The sequence below is a fragment of the Sciurus vulgaris genome, assembly GCF_902686455.1.
Source record: "Sciurus vulgaris genome assembly, chromosome: 11".
NCBI lineage: Eukaryota > Metazoa > Chordata > Mammalia > Rodentia > Sciuridae > Sciurus > Sciurus vulgaris.
Window position 1 is genome coordinate 42,459,650 of NC_136472.1, and position 12,080 is coordinate 42,471,729.

General features: G+C 37.7%; 1 long non-coding RNA gene across 1 annotated transcript in view; it reads left to right on the plus strand.

The window, feature by feature from the left end:
* The first annotated feature begins 6,674 nt into the window (after positions 1 to 6,674).
* LOC306640708 overlaps positions 6,675 to 12,080 on the plus strand; it is a 35,551-nt gene continuing 30,145 nt past the window's right edge. Inside the window, exons 1-2 of the long non-coding RNA XR_013757866.1 lie at positions 6,675 to 7,048; positions 7,459 to 7,498. This is a non-coding gene — a long non-coding RNA (uncharacterized lncRNA). The remainder of the gene's footprint in view (positions 7,049 to 7,458; positions 7,499 to 12,080) is intronic.

Genomic DNA, 12,080 nt, shown 5'->3' on the forward strand with positions numbered 1-12,080 from the left:
TCCATCTCATTCTTCAGATTTGGGAAATTTTCTGATATTATTTCATTGAATAAATTGTTCATTCCTTTGGTTTGTTTCTCTAGGCCTTCCTCAATCCCAATAATTCTTAAATTTGGCCTTTTCATGATATCCCATAGTTCTTGTAGATTCTGTTCATGATTTCTTACCATCTTCTCTGTTTGTTCAACTTTGTTTTCAAGGTTAAATATTTTGTCTTCAATGTCTGAGGTTCTGTCTTCCAGGTGTTCTATCCTACTGGATATGCTTTCTATGGAGTTCTTAATTTGGTTTATTGTTTCCTTCATGTCAAGGATTTCTGTTTGGTTTTTTTTCAATATCTCTAACTCTTTATTGAAATGATCTTTTGCTTCCTGTATTTGCTCTTTTAACTGTCGATTAGTGCGATCATTCAATGCCTGCATTTGCTCTTTTATCTCATCATTTGCTTCCCTGATCATTTTAATTATGTACATTCTGAACTCCTTTTCTGTCATTTCTTCTGCCATGCTGTCATTGGGTTTTATTGATGTAACATCTAGATTTGTTTGCAGCATTTTCTTTCCTTGTTTTCTCATATTGTTCAGGTATCAGTGGACCGCTAAGATATTGCAGATTTCCTCTATTGACTTACAATGTCCCTGAAGATTTCTATATATATCCTCCCTTAGCCTTCAGTAGGCTGAAGTCTTGGAGGAAGTTGATAATGCGGTGCTCCACAAGGAAGCTGCCTCTCTAGGAGTGGTGGCCTTCAGGTGGGGTATAATCCCTGCTAGTGGGCAGAGATGCCTCCACTTGTTGATCAATGGTCATCCAAAGGGGAACTAGGCTGCGGGCTGAGGCAAGGCCTGTTTGGGCCTGTGTCTCTGGTTTTACCATCCTTGTGGGGAAACCTCACCCGGCAGGGAAGACTCACCCGGTGGAGAGGTCTCGCTGGTCAGTTCCCTCCTAGAGGTTCCCCTCAATTTACAGCTACCACCTGGGCTGGGCTGCCTTCCTCTGCAAAGTTCCCAGGGGTCTGGCTCTACCTCCTGGGCCTGGGAGCCTCACCCTTTGCAGATGAATCTCCTTAGGCTGCCCCTCCTCAGAGAATCTACCCGCAGTCCTGGAACCTTCGCTCCGCCCTCAGCGTGTCTTTGTGCGGCTCTTCCACCAAGAAGCCTCCTAGATCCTGGGACCCTGCTCTGCACCTAATTACCTGGCTATGCGGCCCCTCCTCTGAGCAGCCACCTGGGGCCCCGTACAATCGCTCTGAGTCCCAGAGACCCGCCACACGCCTCTTCCTCCAGACAGCCGCCCAGTATTCCGGTGCGGTCACTAGGAGTCCAAGAAACTCACTGCGTGCCTCCTCCTCCCACCAACCACCCATAGCCCTGGGCAATCAATCACTCTGAGTCGAAGTGACCCTCCCCGCCCCTCCTCCACCTCCAGGTAACCCCCCGGGTGTTCAGGAGCGGTCGCTCTGAGTGGCTTTGAATCCACGTGACCTGCTGCACGCGTCCTCTGGGCATCCGCCCGGAGCTCTGGCGCGGCCACTCGAGACCAAGCGACGCACCGCGCTTCTCCTCCAGGCAGCCCCCCTGTGTTCAGGAACGGTCGCTTTAAGTCCAAACAACTCACCAATCGCCTCCTCCTCTGAGCAGCCGCCTGGAGCTCTAATGCAGTCACTGCGTGTCCACACGACCCGCCACGCTCCTCCTCCTTCTCCTCCTCCTCCTCCTCCTCCTCCTCCTCCGGGCAGGCCCCGGTGTTCAGAAGTGGTCTGAGTCCAAACAGCTCGCCACGCAGCCCCTCCTCTGGCAACCGCCTGTAGCTCTGGTATAGCCACTCCGAATCCAAGTGGCCACACTCCTCTTCCTCCTCCTCAGGGCAGGCCCTGGTGTTCTGAGTCCACACAGCTCTCCTCGCCACTCCTCCCCTGGGCAGCCATGGGAGCCCCAGTGGTTGCTCCGAGTCTCAGCGCTGTGCTGAGCGGCCTCCTCTCCCTCAGACTACACTTTTGTGCTTTGCTTTGTTCACTTAATAGTTTGCCATAGCATCAGTTTCTTTGTGAGTACACATTGGTTAATATTTTAAAACATCTCTAAATCTCAATTTCTACAAATGCAGTTAATGGGTTAAACATGCATAGATTTTTAAGATTTCTAACCTCCAGAAAGATTCTGCTAATTTACATTTTCATTTTGTATTCCAAGTTACACTCTCATTTACACCTTCTAAAGCTCTCAATGGGAGTGTGTATCCCATTGGGAAACATAATTGACTTTCATCAACACTGAATTTATAATTTTTATTGAATTTTTGAATTTAAACTTCAGAAAGTTGTATGTGCTTTTTACTTTTGCATTTATTTAACTATAAGCAATGACATTTTTCATGTATTTGTTGGCTATCAGTATTTCACTATTTGGGATCACATTTATTTAAATATATATTTATCTTTATGTATTTATGTGATTTTGTATTTTTATTTCAATCTGCATATTTTATATTTTCACTCTTGTAAGCTGTTAGCAATTTCAACATTTTGCTATATCAATTGCATGTCATACATAGGCTTTTCACTTCTTTGTTAAAAGTTTACTTGTTATTACATATTGTGTTTTTAAGACATGGGAAATTTAAGATATATGTGTGTTTACATGTATCTATTCCTAAATGACTTCTGTCTTTAATTCGTGCTTTTAAAAAAAATGTTTATATTAGTCCAGAATCAGATAAACATTCCCTTACATTTTCTTACAGTGGTTATATATTTTATATCTAATCCTTTGCTTTCCCTGGAACTAATTTAGGCATGAGGCATGGTGTAGGGATCTACTTTGATTCCCCCTACCCCCCCAAACATTTTGTCCTAGCCTGTAGGGCCCTTTCCGTGACCATTTATCTTGCTAACTTCATTCATCTTGTTCATTTTCTCCTTAATTATTGCTGCCATCCACTCCTTCTTTATACTCTGGCTAGTTTCTCCTTTGAGATCTTGATACTTGATTCCCCTGCTTGGAAAGCTCCTTCTCAATCTTCAGATAGCTTATCCCTCATCATGCCCATCTCTTTCAAAGAGGCTTTCCTAAGCACTTTGTCACAGAGATGGCTACCCTATCAATGGTGATCCCTCGACGGTGTTATATTTCTCCCACTAGAACTTAGCAATATCCCAAATTTCTTGTGTGTTTACTTGTATGCTTAATTATTGTCTCTATCCTCAGAGCTTAGGCTCCATGCAAAGGTGGGCCTTGCTTGTCTGTTTCATCATGATTTCTCCAGCACCAAGAATTGCTCTGGCACATAGTATGTGTTCAACTAATGTGTTCCTTGGGCAAATGTATGAGTAGATTTATGCTGTTAAAATAGTGACAACTACTAGTAGTTATCATGTTGTTACCACTAATGTTTACTGAGTCTTTATTCTGTATTGGTCCACTTGATGAGTGTTTTATGAGCATTATTATATATTCCATCAAACAAATTCTGCTTATTGAAAAAAGTTCATAATGAACTTTATTATTACAAATAGCATTTCATAATAGTGGGTCCTATTATGTCCCCCTACTTATAGTAAAGAAGGCAGAAGAATTTGGGTCTAAGTAAATGCTTAAGGTCAAATAACTAATAAGGAAGTATATTTCTCTGCTTGAATTCTCTCAGGAAAAATTTTTAATTCATTTTAATTATTCTATCCTACTGGATGAACTTCTGGATCTTTCTTTTAGCTCCTTGCCAAATAATCTTACTGGGTTTTTGATTAGAAATGCATTACACCTCTTAATTAATTTGGGAAGAGCTTCATCTTTTGAAAATTGAGTCATTCTCTTTTAGGAAGATTATCTTTCTTTATTACTTTATGACCCTTGAAAAACTTTTGCAAATTTTTAGGTTCTTCATATTTTTAAAAATTAAGTTTATAATGAACTATTTTGTATTTTTGCTTGCTGTTATTAAATTTTGTTACACTTTAAAATGATTTGTTATAAATTCTTGTCCTTAAATGATATACAAAGCCATATATTTTTTAAAATAAGTATTTGTTTCAGAATAATTATGTGTTCTATTCCTATATTCAGAAAAAAGTGCTTCCTGTTCCAGCAGATAAATAAAAATAAACATTAGAGTCAGAAAACTACCAGCAGAACGACTGTTATGAATATGGATTTGAAACATGGAATATGTTGAAACGGGGTTCAATTCCTAGTTATGTTCTCTGAATATATTATTTAGACTCTCTGAGCTTCATTTCATCAGGGAAGGGGGTATAATGACTATTTTTCACCCATAAAGTTTGTTCTTTATTTATTATTGGTGCATTATGGTTTTATATCAGTGGAATTCACTAAAATACATTTATACGTACATACTTCACAATTTGGCCTATTTAATTCCCTCATAACCCTCCTTTTCCTTCCAATTTTCTCTGCCCATATCCTCATCCTCTAATCTACTGATTTCTATTTTCATGAGGTCTTTTTCTTTCTAGCTTCCATATTTAGGAAAAAGCATACATATGGCCCTTGCTCTCCATTTCCATTCACTTTCCTGCAAATGACATAATTTTGTTCTTTTTTTCTTATAAATAAAGCTCTGTTGTGTATATAGGCCACATTTCTTTGTCCATTCATTGCTGATAGATACCTAGGCTGATTCCATAATTTGACAGTTGTGAATTGTGCTGGTATAAACATACGTATGCATGTATTACTAGAGTATTTGACTTTAATTCCTTAGGATAAATACTGAGGAGTGGTGTAACTGGGTCATAGGGTGGTTTCATTCCTGGTCTTTTGAGAAACCTCCAGACTGATTTCCATTGTACTCATTTGCAATCCTACCAAGAGGGTATGTGTTCCTTTCCTCTTGTACCAGCATTTATAATTATTTGTATTCTCGATGATTGCAATTATAACTTGAGTGAAATGAAATCTCAGTGTAGTTTTGATTTGCATTTTTGATTCCTTAAGATGTTGATCACTTTTTCACATGCTTGTTGACCATTTGGATTAATTCTTTTACAAATTTCTATGTAATTTAGTTTTCTCATTTGTTGTTTATTTGTTATTATTTTTTGAGTTCTTTATACATTCTGGATACCACTGTGGTATCTCATAAGCATAGGTTAGGAACTGATGCCAAACATTTAGCGCTCTGATACATGCTTAATGTTTAATAACTGTTGGTGATGAGTAATAGTGTTTCTGGGCTGCAAGCGACTTGCAAATCTTTTTCTGCAGATATTAAACCATGAAAGGAGTATTATATTGTGGAATTTCATGCTATCTGATCAGGGATGATGCAGACAAGTCTACAGGAGAAGTCAGTGATTATAGAGTTACTTTGCCTTTTTTTGGCTACAAAGTCAAATAGGTTTCATTAGTATTTCTATTTCCTTCTGTGTTATAAGCATGGGTAAGTGGACTCTCTCTCCTTTTCTCTCTCTCTCTCTCTCTCTCTCTCTCTCTCTCTCTCTCTCTCTCTCTCTCTCTCTCTCTCTCACACACACACACACACACACACACACACACACACAGAGCCACAATCCTCTAGCTTAAAAAATTATTACATGGCAAGATTTTTTTTCACCCCATATTGATTTCTGTTGCTCTCTTGGGGACTCTTTTCTCTTCATGATGATTATCCCCACTTGCTTTGGGAAATGTAGTCAAATATTGTTCTATGAACATAGATCCTCAAATAGGAAAGGCAATAAAGAATGGAATGTAAAGAGGAGCTTTTATATTTGGTTTTAACCTGCTCCTATTCTGTGTCTCTCGGTATGTCTTGTCTCTTCTCAAGGTCTACAATACTGTGAGCACTGATATGTGCCTCTTGGTGAGGAGGTATATGGTGGTGGGTAGATTATGGTTCACTCAGTCCTCACCCCAAACTCCTCTTTCTGCATTTTATTTTTTTTTCCTGTTGATTTTAAGAGTTTTTTTTTTCTTTTGTATTAAATGGGTCAGTCCACCTTTTTCTCTTAATAAATAAATTCTCTTAATAAATATGCAGTAAAATTTGAAGCCATTGCTGTAATGGAAAAGACAGGTCTTCTTCAATATTGTTCTCTTTGTCGTGCAGCAACACCTTAGAGTGAGAGAAGGTGTTAAGGCACAGCTGAAATATTCATGATGATGGGGGAAGAGCCCTGAGATGACTTGAGTGGGTTTTAAAGAAGTGAAGATCGGCCTGGTCTTTTGGAACAAGCACAGGATTTGGAGTCATCCCTGGTATGAATTCTGCCTCTAGCCCTTATAAACTCTGTCATCTTAAGAAATCTAACTTTTCTGAGCCTAAATTTCTGCATGTGTTATTTGAAAGGTAATAGCATCCACCAGGGTGTTTGCCATTAGAACTTAAGACCATGCAAATACAATGCTTTGCACAGGATCTGACATATGCAATGTCAAAGAGAGTATAAGGCTCATGATTATTGCTTTCATTGAGGTCAGCTGCAGGGAATAAAGTGATCAGGTTCTGATGAGGCATAGTTTGGCCAGCTTAAAACTGGTTCTGAAGTAGAGCCCTCTTCCTTAGAAAACTGACGCCACAGCTTGTGAAGGCAAGGTGACTTTCAGCCTTTCTATAATGTGGTAGTTTTCCTTGGGAATGGTGGCTGATAAATATTTTCCAGCTTCTGCTGCCACACTGACTCTTGACGGTTTCTTAATCGTTTTCCATTTCTTTAATGTGTTAAATTCATAAACTATAGTTGTTTTGTTGGTCCATGGCAGGCCTATCTGTGATGTTGAGTAATTGCTTGGCTCACAGAAAAGACTGCTTTCTATATTTAAACATGTTTATCAATCATGCCTTCCAGACACCATCTGCCCAGGAAGGGCCACAACAAGTGGAGGTCCAGAGAGGGGTGACTTTGGGAGGAAGCCTTTCCCAGGAGCATAGACCAGAACCTGTCTGGCTTTAATGATTCTTCAAGGTGGATGAGGAGAGGGGAGACGTGTGTTCAGATAAAAACTTCACCTGCTTATTAATTGAACAAGGCAGGTGCCAGCCTGCTCTGAATTCTGCTTGCAGATTGCAGAATATGCCATATTCCCTGCTAGTAAGTCCTTTAGCACAGAAGATATCTCTAGCTAGCTTTGCAGCAAGAAATAAAGGAAAAGTTGTTAATATGAACCCTGAGGTTAACTTTAAAAATCTCTTAGCCTCTTGTCCTAAAAGTGGAGGGCTGAAAGTGAAGATAAGAAAATAAAAGGAAATAAAGGAAAGAAGAAAACAGAGTTCACTGGCTTTAAGAATTAATTCAAGAATACATTTATTAGGCTTGGTCAAAATTCCTTAGCTTGGCATTCAAGGTCACTCTCACTTCCAAATGTCCTTCCTGGGACACTGCCTCTGAAACTTTGGCCCTGGTGATATCTGGACCCAGTGTCGGGGCTGGAAGCTTACTTTCTACTTTCCTATGATACTTTCCACATTAATTTTCACAGATATTCTCACTTCTTTCATTAGCTGAGACTCATAGTTTGGAGAATTTGCCCAAGGAATACAGGTAGGAGAATTAATTCCACTTACATTATAACTATTGACTTTCATATCGTCTCTCTTCTGCTTATCTAAAAGATTATTGAAGACAAGATATATTATCTGTATAGAATGTTATGGTTTTATTATTAAAATAATATACTTGTGCAGTGTACAAAGTTCAGTAGCAGAGAGAGACCAAATAAATACTTGATCTCTGATAGATTTTTACTAATATTTTGGTTTGCAAGTCTGTGTGAGTGTGTGTGTGTGTGTGTGTGTGTGTGTGCGCATACACATAATTACACCATTTTGAAACCTACATAGGGGCTAAGAGTATTTAAACTGGACCTTGACCTGGATCTGAATCTCTTACTCCGTATTATATTGGATAAATTTCCTGTTTGATGGTCAGTTTCCCATCTGGGGAATAAATTGTCATTCAGAATTTCAGTTTATTAACTTATAAAGTGAGACTAATTACACTTATTTCATTAGCACTTTCTAAGAATTCAACCATATTGTTCATGCAAAGCATATAACACTGGACCCATTTGATTAGCTATTGCTTTAACAGAAACAGTGGCTACTGTGATTATTCTAATTATTTATAAGAATATTTTTCTTGTCAATAAATATTCTTCTGCAATTGTACTTATTAACCTATTACTCATTATTACACCACAAAGGATATTTTAAAGATATTTTCCCCTAATTGCTCTCCATGTGATATTTAAATATTACGAATATTCTATGTGCTGCACATGTATTTATTCTTTTTACATAAGTGTTTCATCTCCTAAAGCACCAATTTTAGTCCCCATTGAGAATGTATATTCTACAACAAAATTTATGGCAGTTACATTATATTCTATATATAGAGAAATTATAATTTAGATGATCAAGATTATTATTGAATATTTTGATTATTTTTAATGTTTTGCCATTTTAACTCCATTGTGATTAGCACATCGTTTGTATGTATATTTGTACATACAAATATATCTTTATGGTTGCTTATCTTTTTCCTTGAGATAAATTCCTCAAAATGAACTACTTTGACCAAAGGTCATGAATTTTAGTTTTTTTGGCATATCGTGTTATGTAACTCCTCAAATATTTGATATTGAATTAGATATTTATTAGCAGTGACTGAATGGGCTTATTTTTACTAAATCTTATCTAAAGGGATATTAGAATTTTTGTGAAATAATTTCTACAGCTTTGCGGTAGGTTTCATTCTGGTCAGTTTGAATCCCTCCCCCAATATTTCTATCCATTTTCAATTTGGATTCCAATTAAGAAATATTTATTTTAGTCACAAAGAACAAAATATCATCATTCCTATTCACACAACACTGAAAGTAGGTTAAAGAGAGACGCAAAGTAGGAAGGCTGCACAGAGGTAGAAGCCAGCTTTCTATCAGGCTTGGTATTTGGTGAGGGGCATTAGTATGTCTAAACATAGAAGGTCTATTGAGTACCTACTGTGCAAGCACATAGTAGTTATAATGCGTGTGGATATAGCAATGAACAAATGTTATTGCGCTCATAGAAATTGAAATATCTTTACATAGTATTAACAAACCAAATACAAGATAATAATAGCAGTTTAGGCTCCAAATGAAAAGATTAGTGTGAAATTGGAAAATGTGGACCATGCAAGAAGAAAATTTTTAAGAATTTAAAATTTGTTCTGATTAGTTATACATGACTGTAGAATGCATTTTGACACATCATATGTAAGTGGAGTATAACTTCTCATTTTTCTAGTTGTACGTGATACAGAGTTACACCAGTCGTGGAATCATATATGCACACAGGTTAATAATGTCTGATTTATCCTACTATCATTCCTACACCTAGACCCCCTTCCCTCCCTTAACTCCACTCTCTAATCCAAAGTACCTCTATTCTTCCCTAGGTCCACACCCATTGTGAATTAGCATCTGTGTATCAGAGAAAACATTTGGGCTTTGGTTCTTTGGGATTGGCTTATTTAATTTAGCATGATATTCTCCAGTGAAATCTATTTTCTGGCAAATGCCATAATTTCATTCTTCTTTAAGGCTGAGTAGTATTCCATTGTGTATATATACCACAATTTCTTTATCCATTCATCTGTTGAAGGGCAGCTAGGTTGGTTGTACAATGTAGCTATTGTGGGTTGAGCTGCTATAAACATTGATGTGGTGTGTCACTGTAGTATGCTGATTTGAAGGAATGGGATAATTGGGTCAAATGGTGGTTCCATTCCAAGTTTTCTGAGGAATCTCCATTCTGCTTTCCATAGTGGTTGCAACAATTTGCAGTCCCACCAACAATCAATGAGTACACTTTTTCCCCCACATCCTCACCAACATTTATTGTTGCTTGTATTCTTGATGATTGCCATTCTGACTGGAGTGAGATGGAATCCTACTGTAGTTTTGATTTCCCAGTGTAGTTTTCATTTTTCTAATTGCTAGAGATGTTGAACATTTTTTCAGATATTTGTTGATTCTATTTCTCAAGACAAAAAATTGACACAATTTGCCTTCTAAGAATTTTCATTAGTTCCTTAGACAGGAGAGAAGTTAAATTTTCTCTCAGGTTCATACTATAAATTTTTCATAGTTTATTAGTTTCCCTAATTCAGTTCTTTGAATAGAATGTAGGTCATTTTCATTCTACAGCTAGAATAGTCTTCTTAACAAAACCTTTCATAGACCTTATAAATCTCTGAATTGAAGTCTCTCTCTCTCTCTCTCTGTGTGTGTGTGTGTGTGTGTGTGTGTGTGTGTGTGTGTGTGTGTGTTTATACTTAGCTACCTGATCTAGGAAGACTAACCTGATAATTTTGAGAGTCAAGGTTCTGGTGCTTAGTAAGCTGAATTAGGAAATAGTTCTTCATGTTCCTTATGGTCTTAGAAAAGCTTATTTTAGGTATAGTCTTATATATTGCATTTGAGACTCATGTGTGGTATATTGCCTGGGATTGCCTTAACCTTAGTTGCTCATAAGACTTCCCTCAACCTTTCACTCTTTTTCAGTTATCCTTATATGATGCTCAAGTAACACATTAAAATACACCTGTCCTTGATTTTCCACTTCATATCTACTGTCTGACTTCTCTTCCCTGCTAGATTATGACTTCCTTGAAATATCAACTGTATTTTTATTTCTCCATCACAAACACATCACGATAGTTGCCCTGTGTAGATATTATGAAAGACAAAAGGAGTGGGGAGGAAAGAAGGAAGGAAAAAGACAATGGAAAAGAAAGAAAAAGTAAGTTCTGAGCCAGATATTCAATCTGGTGGTTAATCCTTCTACATCTGCTGCTCTGGTTTAGATTGATGATGTTGAGAACTACTTGCTTGATCCTTAGCCACAAATATCTTTTATTTGCTAAGGCAGGAAAGGGAATTGACAGATTGTAGAAATCTTTCACACACTGGATTTGCTTAATCATTTCTTTTAAACAAACAAAATTTGTTGAGCAGTTACTACCTACCAGATTCCCAGCCTTCCGGTGTTGTGAAACTATCATTTGCAACTCACAGCAATCCTATAAGGCATCATTGTCTTCATTTTACTCAGGAGAAATTGAGGTTTGTAGAAGGTAAATAACTAGCTCAAGTGCATGTGGTTATTAAGTATCACGGTTGAAGTTTAAGCCTGACCTGTCCTGATTTGAGAGTCCACTTAGACACTGAATGTGTGGTTCTGTCTCTGGTCACGTATACATTCCATTTGATCAATATTTCTGTGAGATTCTTTAAAAAGAAGGGCTTTCAGAGCTTCAAACAAGTACCTGACATCATTATTAGCACTTTTATGACCCTTTGACTTTGCAGCTTTGTGTAGTTCTTAAATTATTTGGTTTCAGGGAAAAATAAGTATGCGAAATAAGTTTGTGAGTCTGTGCATCTGAGAGAGAATGAGAGGAGGGAGAGAGAAAAAGAGAAGTGGGGAGGAAATAGACTTTATACTTCACTTTATCCTTGGAAACATTTACTTAAAAGGAACTCGAAAGCCTCCTTTCTCACCTTTCCCTTTAGCTGCATCTACAGTGGAGAAATCAGTTATGGTTGTGAATAACAAAGTCAGTGGCAGGGGCCCAGGGGATGCAGGATCATGGCCATAGAAGACTTCCTGGTCCCTACAAGGAGTGCACCCAAGTGATGGGAATAGAGAACTCTCCATCTCTCTTTCTTTTTCTCAACAGAAATTCTCCTCTCCTCAATATTTTTCTGCTTTCTAAGATCACAGATGTGGTGGGGCGAGGATATTTCAAGACCTTGTGTTCTACACGAAGGTGCTGTATTTTCTGTTGCTGTTAAGTTCCTTTGTGAAAAGATACATTTTCTCTTGTATTTTAATGGAAATTCTGCAGTAAAATGTAATAGAATATATTTGGTTTGCCCTTGGTTGGTACCTGGAATACCATTTTATCATTTATAAGGATAATAAAACTGACCCAATCTTTCTGTTTTTCCTAGAGTTTGCTTTGTGTATCTAATGTATACAATCCTTCCATTTAGGAGATTCAATCAACAAAGAAACAGAATTCTAAAATACAATTTTTAGGAATCTTCTTCCACTTGATTTTCTGTATAGAGCTCTTT